Here is a 17198-nt window from a genome sequence, read left to right as displayed (position 1 = left end):
TTAGGGTCAGAATGTTTGTGGCTTGGAGCCTAACTGTGGTAGCATTCCACTTTCATCCCTAAATCTGAACAGTGCACCTCATAAAATGACCTTATAATTTCATTTACATGAGGAAGTTCTTTAAGATAAGAGAAATAAGTAAAGTAGCTCATATAGTTTTATTAATTCTTTTAAAATATTATTTATTTATGAGAGAGAGACAGAATGGGTGCAAGGGCATCTTGCCACTGCAAACTAACTCCAGTAACATGTGGCACTTTGTGCATCTGGTTTAACATGGATCCTGGGGAAGCAAGAGCCCTTAATCATTGAGCCATCTCCTGAGTTCCTCATACATTTTTTAAAATTAATTTTTAAATTAGCACAAAAAGTGGTGGGTCATTATAGAATTAAATATATATGTGTGCATATATATATATATATATATATCAACTTCTATACTTACAGACAATAAACCATGATATTTCCCTCTCCTCCCTCACTTTCTCCTTCATAATTCTGCTCTCCATCATATACCCTCCCTCTCTCCATTAGTCTTTCTTTTATTTTGATGTCATCATCTTTTCTCCTATTATAACTGTCTTGTATAGGTATTGCTAGGCACTGTGATGTCATGGATATTGAGGCCAATTTCTGTCCAGACAGTTGCATGTAAGGAGTGGTACCCTTCCTTTAGCTCTTACATTCTTTTCGCTACCTCTTCTTCAATGGGCCCTGAGCCTTGGAGGGTGTGAGATGTTTCAGTGCTGGACACTCCTCCGTCCCTTCTTCTCAGCACTATGTTGCCTTTTGGGTCATCCCAGTGGTCATTGCTGTCTTCAAAAAGAAGCTTCTCTAACCAGAAGGGAGAGTAGCATTAATATATTAATATGAACATAAAGTGTAGTGCCTTCAGGGCAATTTGGTGAGAATATTATATGCATTTATCCAGGCAAGAGCAGGTTTTATGCTCCTAAGGCTCATGACCTCACCTGCCATAGGCTTTTGATTAGGTTTTCAGTACCAGGCACGTATTCCCTCCCATAGAGTGGGCCTTCAGTCCAACTAGAGAGCAGTTGGTTTCCCCCAGAGCAGACATGCCATTATTGAACTCATTTGGTCATTTGACCTGTCTGGCCAAACTTGAGGTTTCCAGTGTCCATTGTTTTCACTGTTGATGACTTCTGTCCCCCATAGCGCTGCATACAGTGCAGCTTTTCCCAGCTTTCTGTTGACTGGACTATAGGGAAAGAAGGTTTTCTGCTCATCACCAGCTTGCTTTCTCAGTGATTCTGCCACTCAGGCATGTGAAGGCTTCAGCAATAGGGTCTCACCAACTCTTTCTCAAGGGAAACCAAGGGCCTTGGCAATAGCCTATAATGTTTTGGAGGCAACAGGGACCTCCCTGGCCAACAACTGACTAGAAGGTATCCCATCCCTAGCACTGAAAATTTTCTAGTAACAATCTATGGTTCTTGGGTGTGCATTATTCAAAAAAAGTAGGTTTTCATATGTCTTACTCAGAATATCTTGAATTTTGACTGACCCTCCACCCTGCCCTTCTTTTATACAATCTCTTCTCCTGGTCTCACTTAGCCTTTCCTCTCCTTGTAATCTGTTCTACTTACATATATAAAATACCACCCCTTAAGTCCTTCCCTCTCCTCCCTCCCTTATAGCCTTTTTCTAGCTTACTGGTCACTGCTATTGATTTTTGGTTCCAGCTCACACACTAGTCTAAACATTCATAGCTAAGATGCATATATGAGAGAGAACATGTGGCATTTGGCTTTCTGGGCCTGGGTTACCTCACTTAGTATAATCATTTCCCGATCCATCCATTTCCCAGCAAATTTCATAATTTCATTTTTCTTTACTGCTGAATAGAATTCCATTGTGTAAATGTACCACATCTTTATTATCAATTCATCTGTTGAAGGACATCAAGGTTGGTTCCATTTCCTAGCCATTGTGAATAGAATAGCAATAAACATGGTTGTGCAAATATCTTTAAGGTAGTGAGAAGAATCTTTAGAATATATGCCTAGGAGTGCTATAGCTTGATGATATGGTAAATATATTTTTAGCTGTCTCGAGAACCTCTACACTGATTTCCACAATGGCTATACCAGTTACATTCCCACCAACAGTGTAGAAGGGTTCCCCTTTTTTTGCATCCTCACAAACATTTATTGTCATTTGTTTTCTTGATGTTAGCCATTCTGACAGGAGAGAGATGGAATCTCAAGGTAGTTTTCATTTGCATTTCCCTGATGGCTAAGGACATAGAACACTTTTTTACATGTTTATATGCTATCTGTATTTCTTCTGGTGAGAACTCTCTATGTAGTTTCATAGTTCATTTTTTGATTGGGTTGTTTGATTTGTTATTGTTCTGTTTTTTTACAGTTCTTTGTATATTCTGGATATTAATCCTCTGTCAGATGTGTAGATGGCAAAGATTTTCTGCCATTCTGTAGGTTGTCTCTTTGCTCTATTCACAGTGTCCTTTGTTGTATAAAAGCTTTGTAATTTCATGAGATCCCAGTGGTTGATTAGTGGTTTTATTTCCTGAGCAATTGGGGCTATATTCAGAAAGTCATTACCTATGCCAATATGTTGAAGGGTTTCCCCTATCTTTTGCTGTAGCAATTTCAGTTTCAGGTCTGACATAAAGGTCCCTGATCCATTTGGATTTGATTCTTGTGCATGGAGAAAGACAAGGATCTATTTTCATCTTTTTACATATGTCCAGTTTTCCTGGAACCACTTGTTGAAGAGGCTGTCTTTTCTCTAGCGAATTTATTTTATTTATTTATTTATTTTTTTGGCATTTTTGTCAAAAATCAGATGGCTGTAGCTGCCTGGATTAACATCTGGGTCTCTATTCTATTCCATTGATCTACATGTCTGTCTTTGTGCCAATACCATGCTGTTTTTGTTACTATGGCTTGTAATATAGTTTAAAATCAGGTATGGTGATACCACCAGCCTTATTTTTGATGCTCAAAATTGTTTTGGATATTTGAGGTTTTTTTTCTTTTGGTTTTTTTTTTTTTTTGCTTCCAAATGAATTTTAGGATCTTTTTTTCTATTTCTGTGAAGAATGCCATTGGAATCATTATAGTTTTTTTATACATATATGTCATTATACTTTGTTCTCATTAATATCCCTCACCCACTGCCCTTTCCAATCCTCTCAGAATGTTGCTGCTATTCTCAGTTTTTTAAGGCTTTTATCATGAAGGGATGTTGTACTTTGTCACAAGCTCTTTGAGGCATCTATTAAGATGATCATGGGATTTCTGTTCTTAAGTCTATTTAAAAATTGTACTTCTTTTATTCGTTTAGATATGTTGAACTAACCTTGCATCTCAGGATGAAACCAATTTGGTGCAGTCTACACATTTTTCTTAATATGTTCTTGAATTTGATTTGTAAATATGTTGTTGATAAATTTACATTTATTTCACCAGGAAAATTGGTTGATTGTCCTCTTTTCGTTCTTTATGTATGTGTATGTCCTCATCAGAGTCATAGTGGTTTCATAAAATGGGTTTGGTGCCTTCCAGTTCTATTTTGTAGGACAGTTTGAGGAGAATTGATGTCAAGCCTTTACTTAGAAGAACTCTGTGATGAATCTATCCAGTTCTTGACTTTTTTTTTCTTTTTTCCTTTCCTTTCTTTTCTTTTTCTTCTTTTTTTTTTTGGTGAAGATACTTTTTGTAACTACTTCCATGGTTATGGATCTGATTAAGTTTCTCATATATTCTTGATTTAATTTTGGTAGGTAATATGTATCAAGGAATTCATCATTTTTTCCCTCTCTTTCCTGATTTTGGAATAAGTTTACAAAACATTCTCTAATTATCCTGTGGAATCTGTTATAAATTACATTTTTTCATCTCCTATTTGTGATTTTGAGTCTTCTCTCTATTTTGGCTAGGGGTTTGTTTCTTTGTTCAAAGATTTTAGCCTCTATGTTATTGATCCTTTTATTGTTCTTTTAATCTCCATTTTATTAATTATTATTATTATTTCCTGATTCCCTCTGCAAGGGTTTGGCTTGCTCTTGTTTTTCTAAGACTTTGAGGTGCATCATTAGGTTTGTTTTTTTTTTTAATGTAAAGTGTTTCTGATTCTTTTTAAAAATACTTTTATTTATTTATTTACAAGGAGAGACATATTGTTTCTTTGCTTTGTATTTTCACATCTTGAGTCTAAGACACTGTGCAGAGGTTCTCCCTTGGTCATGTCTATTTGAAGCTCTAAATTCCTCTGGTGATCCATTCCTTCCTTTCTCTTGATTTGGGGTAGTTTTTGGTATCATTTCATTGAATAGATTTTCCATCCAGTGAGTTTTAATCTCAGTTCCTTCTATCCTGCAGATTCTTAGTATTAGTCTCCTGATCATATCCCAGAATTTTAATACATGAACACACTGTAATTAAATTGTATTCCTGTCTCTTTGCCCTTTTTTCCTGTTTTTTAAACAAACAAATTTTGTTTATTTTTATTTATTTATTTGAGAGCGACAGACAGAGAAAGTGGCAGAGAGAGAGAGAGAGAGAGAGAGAGAGAGAGAGAGAGGAAGAGAGAAAATGGGCACATCAGGGCCTCTGGCCACTGCAAAAGAATTCCAGACGCATGCACCTCCTTGTGCATCTGGCTAACGTGGGTCCTGGAGAATCAAGCCTCGAACTGGGGTACTTAGGCTTCACAGGCAAGTGCTTAACCACTAAGCCATCTCTCCAGCCCCCTTTGTCCTTTTTGTCCTTCCTCCTTCACTTCTATTCCATTGAACACCCTCCTCTTTCCAATAGTTCTTCCTCTGTTTTGACATCTCATTCTTTTTGTCCTCTCCATCTTCTATATAAACTGTTGATGGGCACAGGATTGTGTGGGTCTTGTGGAAGTCCTGGAAACCACTGTGAAATCATGAATGTACCAGTCAGTTCATGTTCAGATGACAGTGCCCCAAAGTATTCCTTCCCACTATGTGGTTCTTACATTTTTTTCTGTTTAATTTTCCACAATGTTCCCTAAGCCTTGGAGGGCCTGACAGACATGTCACATTTAGTGTTAAGCTCTCAACAGCCTTTTATTTTCAGCTTTATTGAGCTTTGAATCTCCTAGTGTCTACCATCCTCTTCATAGATCAGCTTCTCTGGCTTGCAGTGAGAGCTGCACTAACTGAATGTACTGTTTTCTTGACTTTGTTCTCCCCTCTTGGTTTTCTTTATTTTGCTTGTTTGAGTTTATTGGTGATTCTTCTGGCTTGCTTGTTTGTTTTACTTGATTCATGGAGTTTTTCATTTCCAATCTATTTGTTTCCAAAATCTAATTAAAAATATTTTATTATTTATTTGTTTGAGAGAAAAACACAGGGGGAGAAAGAGAGAGAGGGGAGAGAAAGAGAGAGAGAGAGAGAGAGAGAGAGAGAGAGAGAGAGAGAGAGAGAGACATGCCAGGTCCTTCAGCCCCTGCAAATAAACTTCAGATGCATGTGCCACCTTGTGCTTCTGCTTACATGGGTCCTAGAGAATAGAACTGGGATCCTATGGCTTTGCAGACAAACACCTTAACTGCTAAGCCATATCTGCAGCCCCTAAATTTCTTTTTTGAATGTTTATTTTATATTGCTAACTTTTAAATTCACTTTGATGACATATTTTCCTTGATATTGCTGACTTCCTTTTCTTTGGCCTGAACTGAATTGATGTTTGTATTTTATTTGAGATCATTGATCATTTTTACCACTATAGTTTTGAAATCTTCATCTGACACTTTACTTATTTCACTATCTTTAAATTCAGTTCTTGAGGAGTCATGGTCTTCTGGAGGAGTCATGTTGTCTTTTTATGTTTCTTTGTTGTACTTTTCACATTCGTTGGTTTGAAAGTCTCTTCTGGTTTTATTTGAGACTCTTGTTAGTGAACAGTCTACTCTTGAGAATTCAATCTCTAATAATACCATTCAGAGAAAAAACAAACTGCTATAACAAAGACAACATTAAGCTATACAATTTATACCCACATATTTAAAACTGATTATAGCTCAGTAACATGTTATCAATGATCATAGAATAGAAAGTGGAAGCCGGGTGTGGTGACACATGCCTTAAATCCCAGCACTGGGAGGCAGAGGTAGGAGGATTGCCATGAGTTCAAGGCCACCCTGAGAATACAGAGTGAATTCCAGGTCATCCTGGGCTAGAGTGAGACCCTACCTCAAAAAAAAAAAAAAAAAAAAAAGGAAGTGGAAAAACTAATGACATGAGTTTAAAATTGTTTAGGGAAAGTGTGGACAGTACATGAAGGACTTATGGGCAGGAGGAAGGGAAAATGGAAGACTAGAGATGAAGCAAAGTTAAATAATCTAAAGGAAGAAGAATAGGAATGGGGAAGAATGTTATAATGAGGAGTATAAAAGAGGGACTCTAGCAAAAGATCTCTCAGCAGTTAAAGGTGCTTGTTAACAAAGCCTGACAGCAGGGTTTTGATTCCCCAGTACCCACATAAAACCAGATGCACAAAGTGATGAATGCATCTGGAGTTCATTTGCAGTGGCAGAAGGCCATGGTTTGCCCATACTCTCTTTTTGTCTACCTTTTACTTTCTGTCTCTCTTTAAAAAGAGGAAATAGTTAGAAAAAAGAAAAAAGATTTCACAACAATGAAAAAGTTAGATAAAGGTAAGATAGGGAATAAAAAAATAAATAAAACCATGAGCTTAAAAACCAGTAAAATAAACTGAAAAATATTACAAGAAGCAGTAGAGAGGGAAAAACAAAAAAGAAGTATAGAGGTCAGGGAGAGAGGGGGAGAAAGAGATAAGAAAACAGATTGCCCAATAATGAAAAAATTGCATAAACAGAATGATAAATATATGAAGGAAAATTAAAAATAAAAAAAAATTTAAAAAATATTCCTAAAAGTGTAGCTGTATCAATGAAAGGAGCCCAAGGAGGAAGAAGGTCAGTGTTGGCACACCTTGTTCTGGGTCCTCAAAACCTGGAGACTGAGACGAACATGCTTGGAGGGGGTGGAAGCTGAACTTCTGAATCCTGGCTTTTGCAGGGTTTATGCTGGTGCTGAGCCTTAACTGGACAACTGTCAGATGTCCACCATAGCTCTCTTCACTTCAGTACCTGTGGGGCACACTTAGCCGTGCAGTTGGTGAGTTGGCTATGTTCTTTCACAATCCTGAGATTACTTAGAGATCTAATCTCCTGGAGTGGCTAATGTTATATCTGGGGGCTTGTCTCCCAAGGGTGTTGGGATTGTGGAAAGCAATCACAGCAGAGAGATCTGCACAGGTTGAGGACCTGTAATTGTACTTGTGTTTATTTATTTATTTAATTAATTTAATTTATTTATTCACAAGAAGAGAGAGAGAGAGAGAGAGAGAGAGAGAGAGAGAGAGAGAGAGAGAGAGAGAGGGAGAGAGGGAATAGCCACTGCAAACAAACTCCAGATGTATGGGCCATGTGCATCTGGCTTACGTGGGTACTGGGGAATCAAACCTGGGTCCTTAGGCTTTGCAGGCAAGTGTTTTAATCACTGAGTCATATCTCCAGCTCCACTTTTTTTTTTTTAATTTTACTTATTTATTTGCAAGCAGAGAGAAATAAAGAAAAGAGAGACAGACAAAGAGAATGGTCATGCTAGGAGCTCCAGCCACTGCCAACTCCAGATGTATGAATTACTCTGTTCATCAGGCCCTTATGTGGGTATTGGGGAATCGAATATGGGTTCTTTTAGCTTTGCCAGGAAGCACCTTAACCACTAACTCATCACCCCAGCTCCCTTCTTCTTTTTAATTAGTCTCACTTAAGAGGAATTTTACAAATGAATATAAAGTTAACAAAATCAAGGGGATGTGGGAAGGGAAAGAATCTCCTCTCCTTCAGATGTTCTTTGTTTCTTCTGTTGGCTGAGAGTTAAGAAATATCAACACAGCGGATAAACCCAAAATGGCCCACAGAAGTCACACTTGTCTTTTGTTGCAGTCAGAAGGTTCTCATTACTAGTAGAAATCACCTAACTAAGAGCAATTTTTGGGAAAAAAGAGGTTTATTTTGGCTTATAGGCTCAAGGGGAAGCTCCACAATGGCAGGGGAAAATGATGGCATGAGCAGAGGGTGGACATCACCCCCTGGCCAAGATAAGGTGGTCAATAGCAACAGGAGAGTGTGCCAAACACTGGCATGGGGAAACTGGCTATAACACCTGTGGTGGTTTGATTCAGGTGTTCTCCAACAACTTACATGTTCTGGATGCTAGGTTTCCAGCTGATGGAGACTTGGGAATTAACGTCTCCTGGAGGGAGTATATTGTTGGGGGTGGGTTTATGGGTGTTATAGCAAGTTCCCCCATGCCAGTGTTTGGCACACTCTCATGTTCCTATTGTCCACTTTATGTTGGCCAGGGAGTGATTTCCACCCTCTGCTCATGCCAGTGTTTTCTCTGACATTGTGGAGATTCCTCTTGAGCCTGTAAGCCAAAATAAAACTCTTTTTCCCACAAGCTGCTCTTGGTTGGGTGATTTCTACCAGCAATGGGAACCTGACTACAACACCACCCATAAGCCAGCCCCCAACAACACACTGCCTCCAGGAAGCGTTAATTCCCAAATCCCCATAAGCTGGGAACCTAGCATTCAGAACACCTCAGTTTATGGGGGACACCTGAATCAAACCAGTACATCTTTCTACAGACATCTCAAGCAATGATGTTGAAAACTGCAAACTGTGCTTACTTAGGGTCAGAATGTTTGTGGCCTTGATTTTAACTGTGAGACAACTCCTCTCTTATTCCTATAGCTAAGCAATATACCTCATATATCCTTTATAGTTTCACTTATAAAATATTCTTTAAGGTAAGAGAAGTGAATCAGCTCATATATTTTCTCTCAGTTTTAAAGGTCAGTTTTTAAACCATGCCTAATCTTTAAACCTTGTAACATGTTATATCCTTTGAACAATGTAATATAGAAAACTTCAGAAGCATATATATTGTCATTGTAAAGTCATGTAAGTGTGATTTTCAAGAAGACTACATCATGCTGGGTATGATGCATCACCTATATAATCCCAGAATTTGGGAGAGTGAGGGAGAAACGTTGCTGTGAGCTCAAAGCTTGCCTATACTAGAGTGAAATCCTGCCTCAAGCACACGTGCATGCACGCGCATGTGCACACACATGCACACACACACACACACACACGCACACACACACACACACACACACACACACACACACGCATACACCCCATATACCCCATGCCTACATCTTGGGGATGTGGAGTGTCTTTTTCTAAAGTGCTTAAACATCACTTTATATACATCTGATCACTTGTCTTTACCTTATAAACTCACTCTTTTCTGTGTCTTTATCTGCAAATATTTTTCTGTGGCACAATCAAAAAACTTGGTATACTTGAGCAGAAGACCTTCAAGGGAGAATTCATCAGGGTACTGGCAGCTGTGCCTAACCTGTCACCCCACAACACTGGCATACTTGTATACCAATGACTGTGTACTAGGCACTAACCTAAGTGTTTTGTAAATACATACCTCTATTGAGGATTTTATTATATTTCCATTTTATAAGTGAGAATATCGAGGAGCAGAGTTCAAATATATAACTCAAGGCACATAGAAATCAGGGGCTTAGGCCACTTGCTAAGCGAGGTGAGATCAAATGCACTGTTAAAATGCTTAATTAGAGTCAGTTGGGGTGAGGCATGCCTGCAACCCCAGCTCTTGGTAAACTGATGTAGAAAGTTTATGAGTTGAAGTTTTGTGTTATATAATGAAAATTTATCTCAAAATACCAGCAAACAAGAATTTTTAAAAAATTCAGAACCAACTTAAACTGCAGTTCCAACTCAATTTCAAACTGACTTCAGAATCATGTAGAGATTTTCAGAGACTACGAGAATTCTGATGCTATAATTTGTAAGAGACAGAACTCCTCTCCTCTCACTCATACTGGCATTGGAAAGATCTTTCCAGAAAATTTCTGCAACAATCTGATTACTTTTTCCTGCCTTTTGTGTTTTTTTTTTTAACAATTTTCTTTTAACTTAATAAAATTTTATTTTTCCAAATGTACAGTCAGTTGAATTGAACCTGTTCATGCATCTTCACCAGCAGTGGGGGCATCTCCACCCTTGGTATTTCTGGTGTAAATCACTTGAGCTCTGTGCTTTGAAACCAGTTTGATAAGTCCTTTACTAAGGAGCTCCTGAAGGGCTACCCTGGCCAGGGAACCATGGATCTTCAGTCTCTGAAACCACAGCAAGGGTAATAAGCTAATAGTTGGGAGCTTCTTTACAGAGTTTGTCCTGAGTAGCTTTGTCAAACAGGACTAGGTTGTTGAGCTTGTCCCGAACTTTGCCTTTGGACCACTGCTTTTTGGCCTTGCCCCCAGACTTGCTGACTGGGTTGCTGTTTTTCTTAGCTGACTTCCCGGCATCTTTCTTCTTCTTGTCATCTTTGGGCGGCATGTCGAAGCTCAGAGAGCCGCAGAGACCACTGTGGCTTTGCAAGGATGTCAGAGAAAAAGCATTTTTTAACAATTTTTGAAGTTCGACTCACCTCTCAGTTAAAGCAAATTGTAGTAATAAGTGGTTGCATTCGATTTGATTTAAATTTAATTAGGGGAAATTTATTTTTTGAGTTTCAAAGCCCTATAAGAGTTATGGATTCTCTTTCCAGAAAAACATGCATAAAGATACATAAGAAGGGCTGGAGAGATGGCTTAGCGGTTAAGCGCTTGCCTGTGAAGCCTAAGGACCCCGGTTCGAGGCTCGGTTCTCCAGGTCCCACGTTAGCCAGATGCACAAGGGGGCGCACGCGTCTGGTGTTCGTTTGCAGAGGCTGGAAGCCCTGGCATGCCCATTTTCTCTCTCTCCCTCTATCTGTCTTTCTCTCTGTGTCTGTCGCTCTCAAATAAATAAATAAATAAAAAATATTTAAAGAAAAAGATACATAAGAAGTTACTTTTTATCAGAGTTTTGTGGTGCCTTGAATATAAAGTGTCCCCTGCAACTTCATGCATTGATTGTGCCTCATATTTGATTGCCCTCTGGTGGCAATTTTGGAGGTGGAGCCTTGCTGAAGGATGTGTTATTGGGGGTGAATTTTAAGATTTATTACCACCTCCAAAGCCCAGTACTAAGACTACTTCCACTCAGATATACAACGTGCTGCTATGCTTTCTCCATTATAATGACATTTCCCCTCAAAACTGTAAGCTGCATAACTCCTTTTCCCCATAAATTGCTTTTTGTGGGTGTTTTGTCCCAGCAACTGGTACCAGAATTGGGGTCATTGCTGCCCTATGCCTATGTGTGTTTTGGAGATATTTTGTAGGACAAAGATGGAAAGATTTGAAACTTCGGACTGGAGAAGCTTTGCCATGCTTTAAGTAGAGTTTGAGGGACCATTTTTTGTGAGAGTTTTAAAGACCTAAATGCAGAAAAAACTGTGTACTATGGAGTCTCTGCTTATTAGGATTTTGTCAGGACGGGTCTACAGGCAGTTTGTGTGTGAGCCTAGCCTAAATAATGCCCATGTCCTGAGAATTAATCTGAGTTAAACTTAAAAGTAACAAATCGGTGTCTTTGGTGGAGGAAATAAGGTTGTATTCTGGGTATAGAGGTTATATTTGCTCCAGCTACAGTTGTCACTTGTTTGACACCATTGAGATTGGGCCAGCTATTCTTTTTTTGTTTGTTTGTTTTATGTTTTTGAGGTAGTGTCTAGCTGTAGCCTAGGTTGGCCTGGTATTCACTGTGTAGTCTCAGGGTGGCCTTGAACTCACTGCGATCCTCCTGCCTCTGCCTCCCAAGTGCTGGGATTAAAAATGTGTGCTTCCACACCTGACAGGCCAGCTATTCTGAATTGGGAGAGAGGGAGAGAGAAAGAGAGAGCATGCCAGGGCTTTTAGGCACTGCAAACAAACTCCAGACACATGTGCCACCTTGTGTATCTGGTTATACATGGGTACTGGGGAATCAAACTCTGGTCCTTAGGCTTTATAGGCAAGTACCTTAAACTACTGAACCATCATCCCGGCCCCCTGTTTTATTTTTCAGAAATACTGTTATGTATTTGAAAGAGAGAAAGGCAGAGTGTTTGAGAGATATAGATAATGATAAATAGACGGGTAGTGAGCAAGAGCAAGCCAGGGAACCTTGCTGCTGCAAATGAACTCCAAATGCATGCTCCACTTTATGCTTCTGGCTTTATGTGAGTACTGGGGAATCCAACCCTAACCAGCGGGCTTTGAAAGCAAGTGCCTTTAACCCCTGAGCTACATCCCCGGCTCTAATTATGCATTTTTTGTTTCCTGAATAGTATAGTGTATCTTTTGTTTGTCTGGCTGATTTCAAGAATTTTTTCCTGGGCAGGAGAGATGGCTTAGTGGTTAAGCACTTGCCTGTGAAGCCTGAGGACCCCGGTTCAAGGCTCGATTCTCTAGAACCCACGTTAGCCAGATGCACAAAGGGGGCGCATGCGTCTGGAGTTCAGTTTGCAGTAGCTGGAGGCCCTGGCATGCCCATTCTCTCTCTCTATCTGACTCTTTCTCTCTCTCTCAGTCGCTCTCAAATAAGTAAAAATAAACAACAACAAAAAAGTTTTTTTTTTTTCCTTTTTTGTGATTTCTTTTGCTTTAACAGTGATGTGCATACATATAGTTTGTTAACTTATTCATTGTCAGGTCCACTGAGTTTTGATATTTTATCAATATTGAAAAATTTCATCAATTATATCTTCAGTTATTTCTTTCTTCTCTATTCTTTCTAATCTCCCATACCATCACTCCAATTATATACATGTTCCAGTGTTTGATACTGTCCCACACACCTTAACATGTTTTGTTTTATTTTTTTGTTTGTTTTCTGAGATAGGGTCTTAATCTAAGTGGCTGTTGGTTGGGTGATTTCTGTCACCAATGTGAACTTGACTGCAACAGATATTATGCATGAAAAGACACTAAGACCTAGGAGAGGTATCATAGAAAGCCTCTTTCCGCTTTCAGATTCAAAGTGAGGTTGAGCTCTAAAAGTTACTCAAGAAATTGCTAGATTTTTAATATTTAGCTATTGTTATAATTTGCTTATGAAATATATCCCAAAGGTTCGTGAGAGTGTTTTGTTGGTTCCTTCCTGTTTATTTTTCTCTGCTTCCTGGCTGCCAATGATGTGAACTGGTCTGCTCCAATACACCCTCTTCCTTGTAATGAACTGACACCTCTTAAACCATGAGCCAATATAAATATTTCCTTTGGGGGCTGGAGAGATGGCTTAGTGGTTAAGGCATTCACCTGCAAAGCCAAAGGATCCTGGTTCAATTCTCCAGGACCCACATAAGCCAGATACACAAAGAGGTGCAAACATCTGGAGTTTGCTTACAGTGGCTGGAGGCCCTGACATGCCCATTCTCTTTCTCTCTCTCTCTCTCTCTCTCTCTCTGTCTTTCTCTCTCTTAAATAAATAAACAAATACAATATATTTAAAAAATAAATATTTCCTTTCCCTTTCTGTCAGGTATGTGGTCTTTGCAAAGCAAAAGTAATGGACATAGCAGCAAAAGTAATGGACATAGCACTGTTGGGTGGTTAGTCTTTATCACTAATTTCTGATATCTTCTGAATGACAGCAAGTTTATCCCTCCTGCAGAGTTTTAATTCTAAGTGTTCTAAGGCTGCAAGATTTCTCTCTGCTATGTGGCTTGGCCCTTGGCCCCCAATACTGCCATTCACTCAGTGTACAATGTGGGAGAATTCAGAATTTACAAAGACCAAATCTGAGTTTGGGGCTCCTTCGCAGCATCTCTGATGTCCACCTTGTGTTCCCCTTGTCTCGGCAGCGCCCTCTGTTGGCTGTCTCCCATTCTAGGGCAGATTTGGACTGCACAGTTGTACGTGGGACTGAAAATGTCTTTGCTCATCTACAATTGACTGTTGTAGAATTTCGTTATTTTAGACTTCATTGCATTCACAGCTTTTCAGTAGCATAAAATAATATATGTGGGTTTCCATTTGCTTGTTTACTGTTTCCTTATTGTTTCAGTGAGAGTAGCATCCTTTCTCCACCTTTCTTTCTAATGTCAGTATGAGGCAGAATGCAATGCAAGCAGAAAGATAGTTAGATCCCATATATTTATTAAAAAGCTCAATGTGTAAGTCATTTCTAGTAAGTGTAAGTTTTTCTAGTTAGAAAACTTAAGTTTTAGGTCAAACTCTTGCACCTTAGCATTATAGCAACAGCATACACACTGATGAAAGCATTTCTCCATATTCATGATGGCCCCTGCAATTATACAGAGCCTGAAAAACCACTTAATTTCATTGTCTTCAAATCCAGAGCACCTTCCAAACCCCCTCATACAAACTATAGAAAGCAGTTTTAGGAGACATGTAGGCTGAGAAGCACTTTTTAGGGCCCTCTTAGAAGTTTTAAAAAATATATATATATATATATATATATATATATATATATATATATATATATATATATATATATTATTTAACAGAGAAAGAGGGAGGGAGGAAGAGAGAGAATGGGCACACCAGAGCCTTTAGCCACTGCAAGCGAACTCCAGACGTGTGTGTCACCATGTGCATCTGGCTTACATGGGTCCTGGAGTATTGAATCGGGGTTCTTAGGCTTCATAGGCATGTATCTTAACCACTAAGCCATTTCTCCAGCCGAGAGAGAAGTTTTGTGTCTACTGTTTGATACATGGTAGAAATTTGTGTGATGATGACAACAGTGCTGAAGTAATAAAGCAGTTATCACATGCAGCTCAGAGGTAAGTTAGAGGATGAAAGGCCACAGATAAGGGGGATGATATGGCCACAAACAAGAGCCCACTTGCATGATGACTCCTGGCTAAGAGCTTTAGCATTCTACAAGTTTCAGGTCCTAAAGTGGACTGTTACTGCATTTTAATTTTATGCTTTTGCCACTTGTATTTTGGATATTTGTATACCCCAAACTTGTTTGCAAGTACGTCATCCACTTTTAGGTATGGTGTTTTGTTTTATGCCTATAATCCTGGCACTCAGGGGACCAAAGCAGGAAGATTGACAGTTTGGGGGTAGCCTATGCTTCCCAGTGAGACTGTACCAAAAATTTTGTTTTTGTTCATTCATTGGACCACTGAATGAGTGTGTATTTCAGGCACAATATGTGTAATTATTTCTAAAAGCTGGGAATACAGTGGCAAACAAAATACTCTCAGAACTCTCTTCCTGGATCTTACTGTATGTTCTTGATTTCACAAGGAACCTTGTGCTTTTGTGATAGGCGCCCAAGCTGTTTGTGCTAACTAGTGATGGTGAGCCCCAGGGCCTCCTGTCACTGCAAACAAACTCCAGCTGCATGCGCCACCTTGTGCATCTGGCTTATGTGGGTACTGGGGAACTGAACCCAGGCTGTTAGTCATTGCAAGAAAGCACCTTTATCCACTAAGCCATCTCAACAGCTGCTAATCTTCATATACAGAAGAGTAACCTGGTGTAACTTGATGTAAACCACAGAGTAATTCCCCTTGTCTGTCTGCATGTTCCCACTCAGTAGGAGAGTAAGTTTGAAATGAACTCCCATTTCTGCTTCTTTCCAGTTCATGTCTGCCTTGGAAACCAACCTCCTTCACTTAGCTTATTAGAACACTTATCTATTTTGTAGAGGGAAGTGTTGCTCCATTCTGGAATAACAAAACCAATTAAGATCTTTACACTAAATTGTAATTTTGTCTTTTGAAAGTAGCTATCCTATTAATTTTCATCTTTGTAAGCAGAGCCTAGAATAATGTGAAATTACTCTTGGAAGGTTTTTAGAAATTGTTTCTTGATCTGATTTAATCCCAGTTGCTATGATTTAAGAGAGTTATCTATATTAACACATTTTATACTTCTAGCAGGAAAACTATGCATTATGTTTCCTATGTATAGAGGTACTCGTGACACACATGAACCTATGGAGTAAGAGATATTTTGTCATAAATGTCACCTAAAATAGTGTAAGCACTGACGTGGTTACCTCTCCACGAATGCCACTTAGATCATGGTTTATTTATGACAATGCAGTGCACAGCACAGCAGCTATTTGTTGAGAGCATCTGGCCTGACTGGTGGTCGAGGGTTATGTAGAACTCTTCCTGTCCAGGGTAAATCATCTCAGCTGGTTTCTCTTCCATCATTACCTCGTGCTTTTTGTTATTGCTTCCTTTTATTTCTTCTACTCACTATATCCTTTCCTTTAACTGTACTAACTTAGTAACTATAATAAACTTTACCCTTTCAAGCTTGCTATCCCATTCCCCCTTTCTTTGTGTCTCACACTGTACAAAAATAGTGCTTTGGCTGTAGTGAAGAATTAACTTTATTCAAGAAAGATTTGGCATGTGTCCTCCTCCACATGAATAAAATCCCTAGGCCTTCTGAATATTCAGCATGATGGGAGTGTCTTTACCCAAGGCTTTGATCACTGGCCTAACAATGTGATTGCTGATGGGGTTTTGGTCCCTAGTATATCAGGCTCAGTGAGGTGTGGACTAAAGGGCATGGAAGGGGTGAGCCCAGTGAACTGTCATACCAGTGGCTCTGTTCAGCTTCCCTGGTTGGTTGTACTGTATATGTATTGTCACATCTTGTAGCAGGGGGTAATACTCTCCGTGAAGGCACAACAGTGAAGTCAGGGCTTGGGACCTGCTGGACTCTGCTCTATGCCTCTCTTCATTTGGCTTTTATTCTATATCCTTTAATTGCAATAAACTGTAGCCCTGAATATGACAGCTTTTAGTGGGTTCTGAGTCCTACTGAATCACCCAAACTGAGGATAGTTTGCGGGAACCCTCTATAATTGTATATGGTATCAGACAATGAGGGTGAATGCCTTTGGGAACCAAAAATTTTAAACATCTGCCTTCACATCTACAAACTGTCTTTTCTTCCTCAGCAATCATTCTTTCTCAAGGTCTCAGTGTTTCTTTTTCCAACTTTATGCTTATTCCATCTCCTTCTTCGTTCTCAGTTTTTTTTTTTTTTCCCCCTGAGGTAGGGTCTCACTCCAGCTCAGGCTGACCTGGAATTCACTATGTAGTCTCAGGGATGCTCTTGAACTAGGTGATCCTCCTACCTCTGCCTCCCAAGTTCTAGGATTAAAGGTGTGTGCCACCACACCTGGCCTTTGAACTTTTG

The 17198-nt window shown here is 39.3% G+C and overlaps 1 pseudogene; it reads right to left on the bottom strand.

Annotated features, from left to right (window-relative positions):
- Nucleotides 1-10103: 10103 nt before the first annotated feature.
- Nucleotides 10104-10491, bottom strand: LOC101601399 (annotated as a pseudogene).
- Nucleotides 10492-17198: the final 6707 nt, after the last annotated feature.

The sequence above is a fragment of the Jaculus jaculus genome, chromosome 2 (assembly GCF_020740685.1).
Source record: "Jaculus jaculus isolate mJacJac1 chromosome 2, mJacJac1.mat.Y.cur, whole genome shotgun sequence".
Lineage (NCBI taxonomy): Eukaryota > Metazoa > Chordata > Mammalia > Rodentia > Dipodidae > Jaculus > Jaculus jaculus.
The sequence above is the reverse complement of the archived record's forward strand: the minus strand, read 5'-3'. Positions and strand labels throughout refer to the sequence as shown.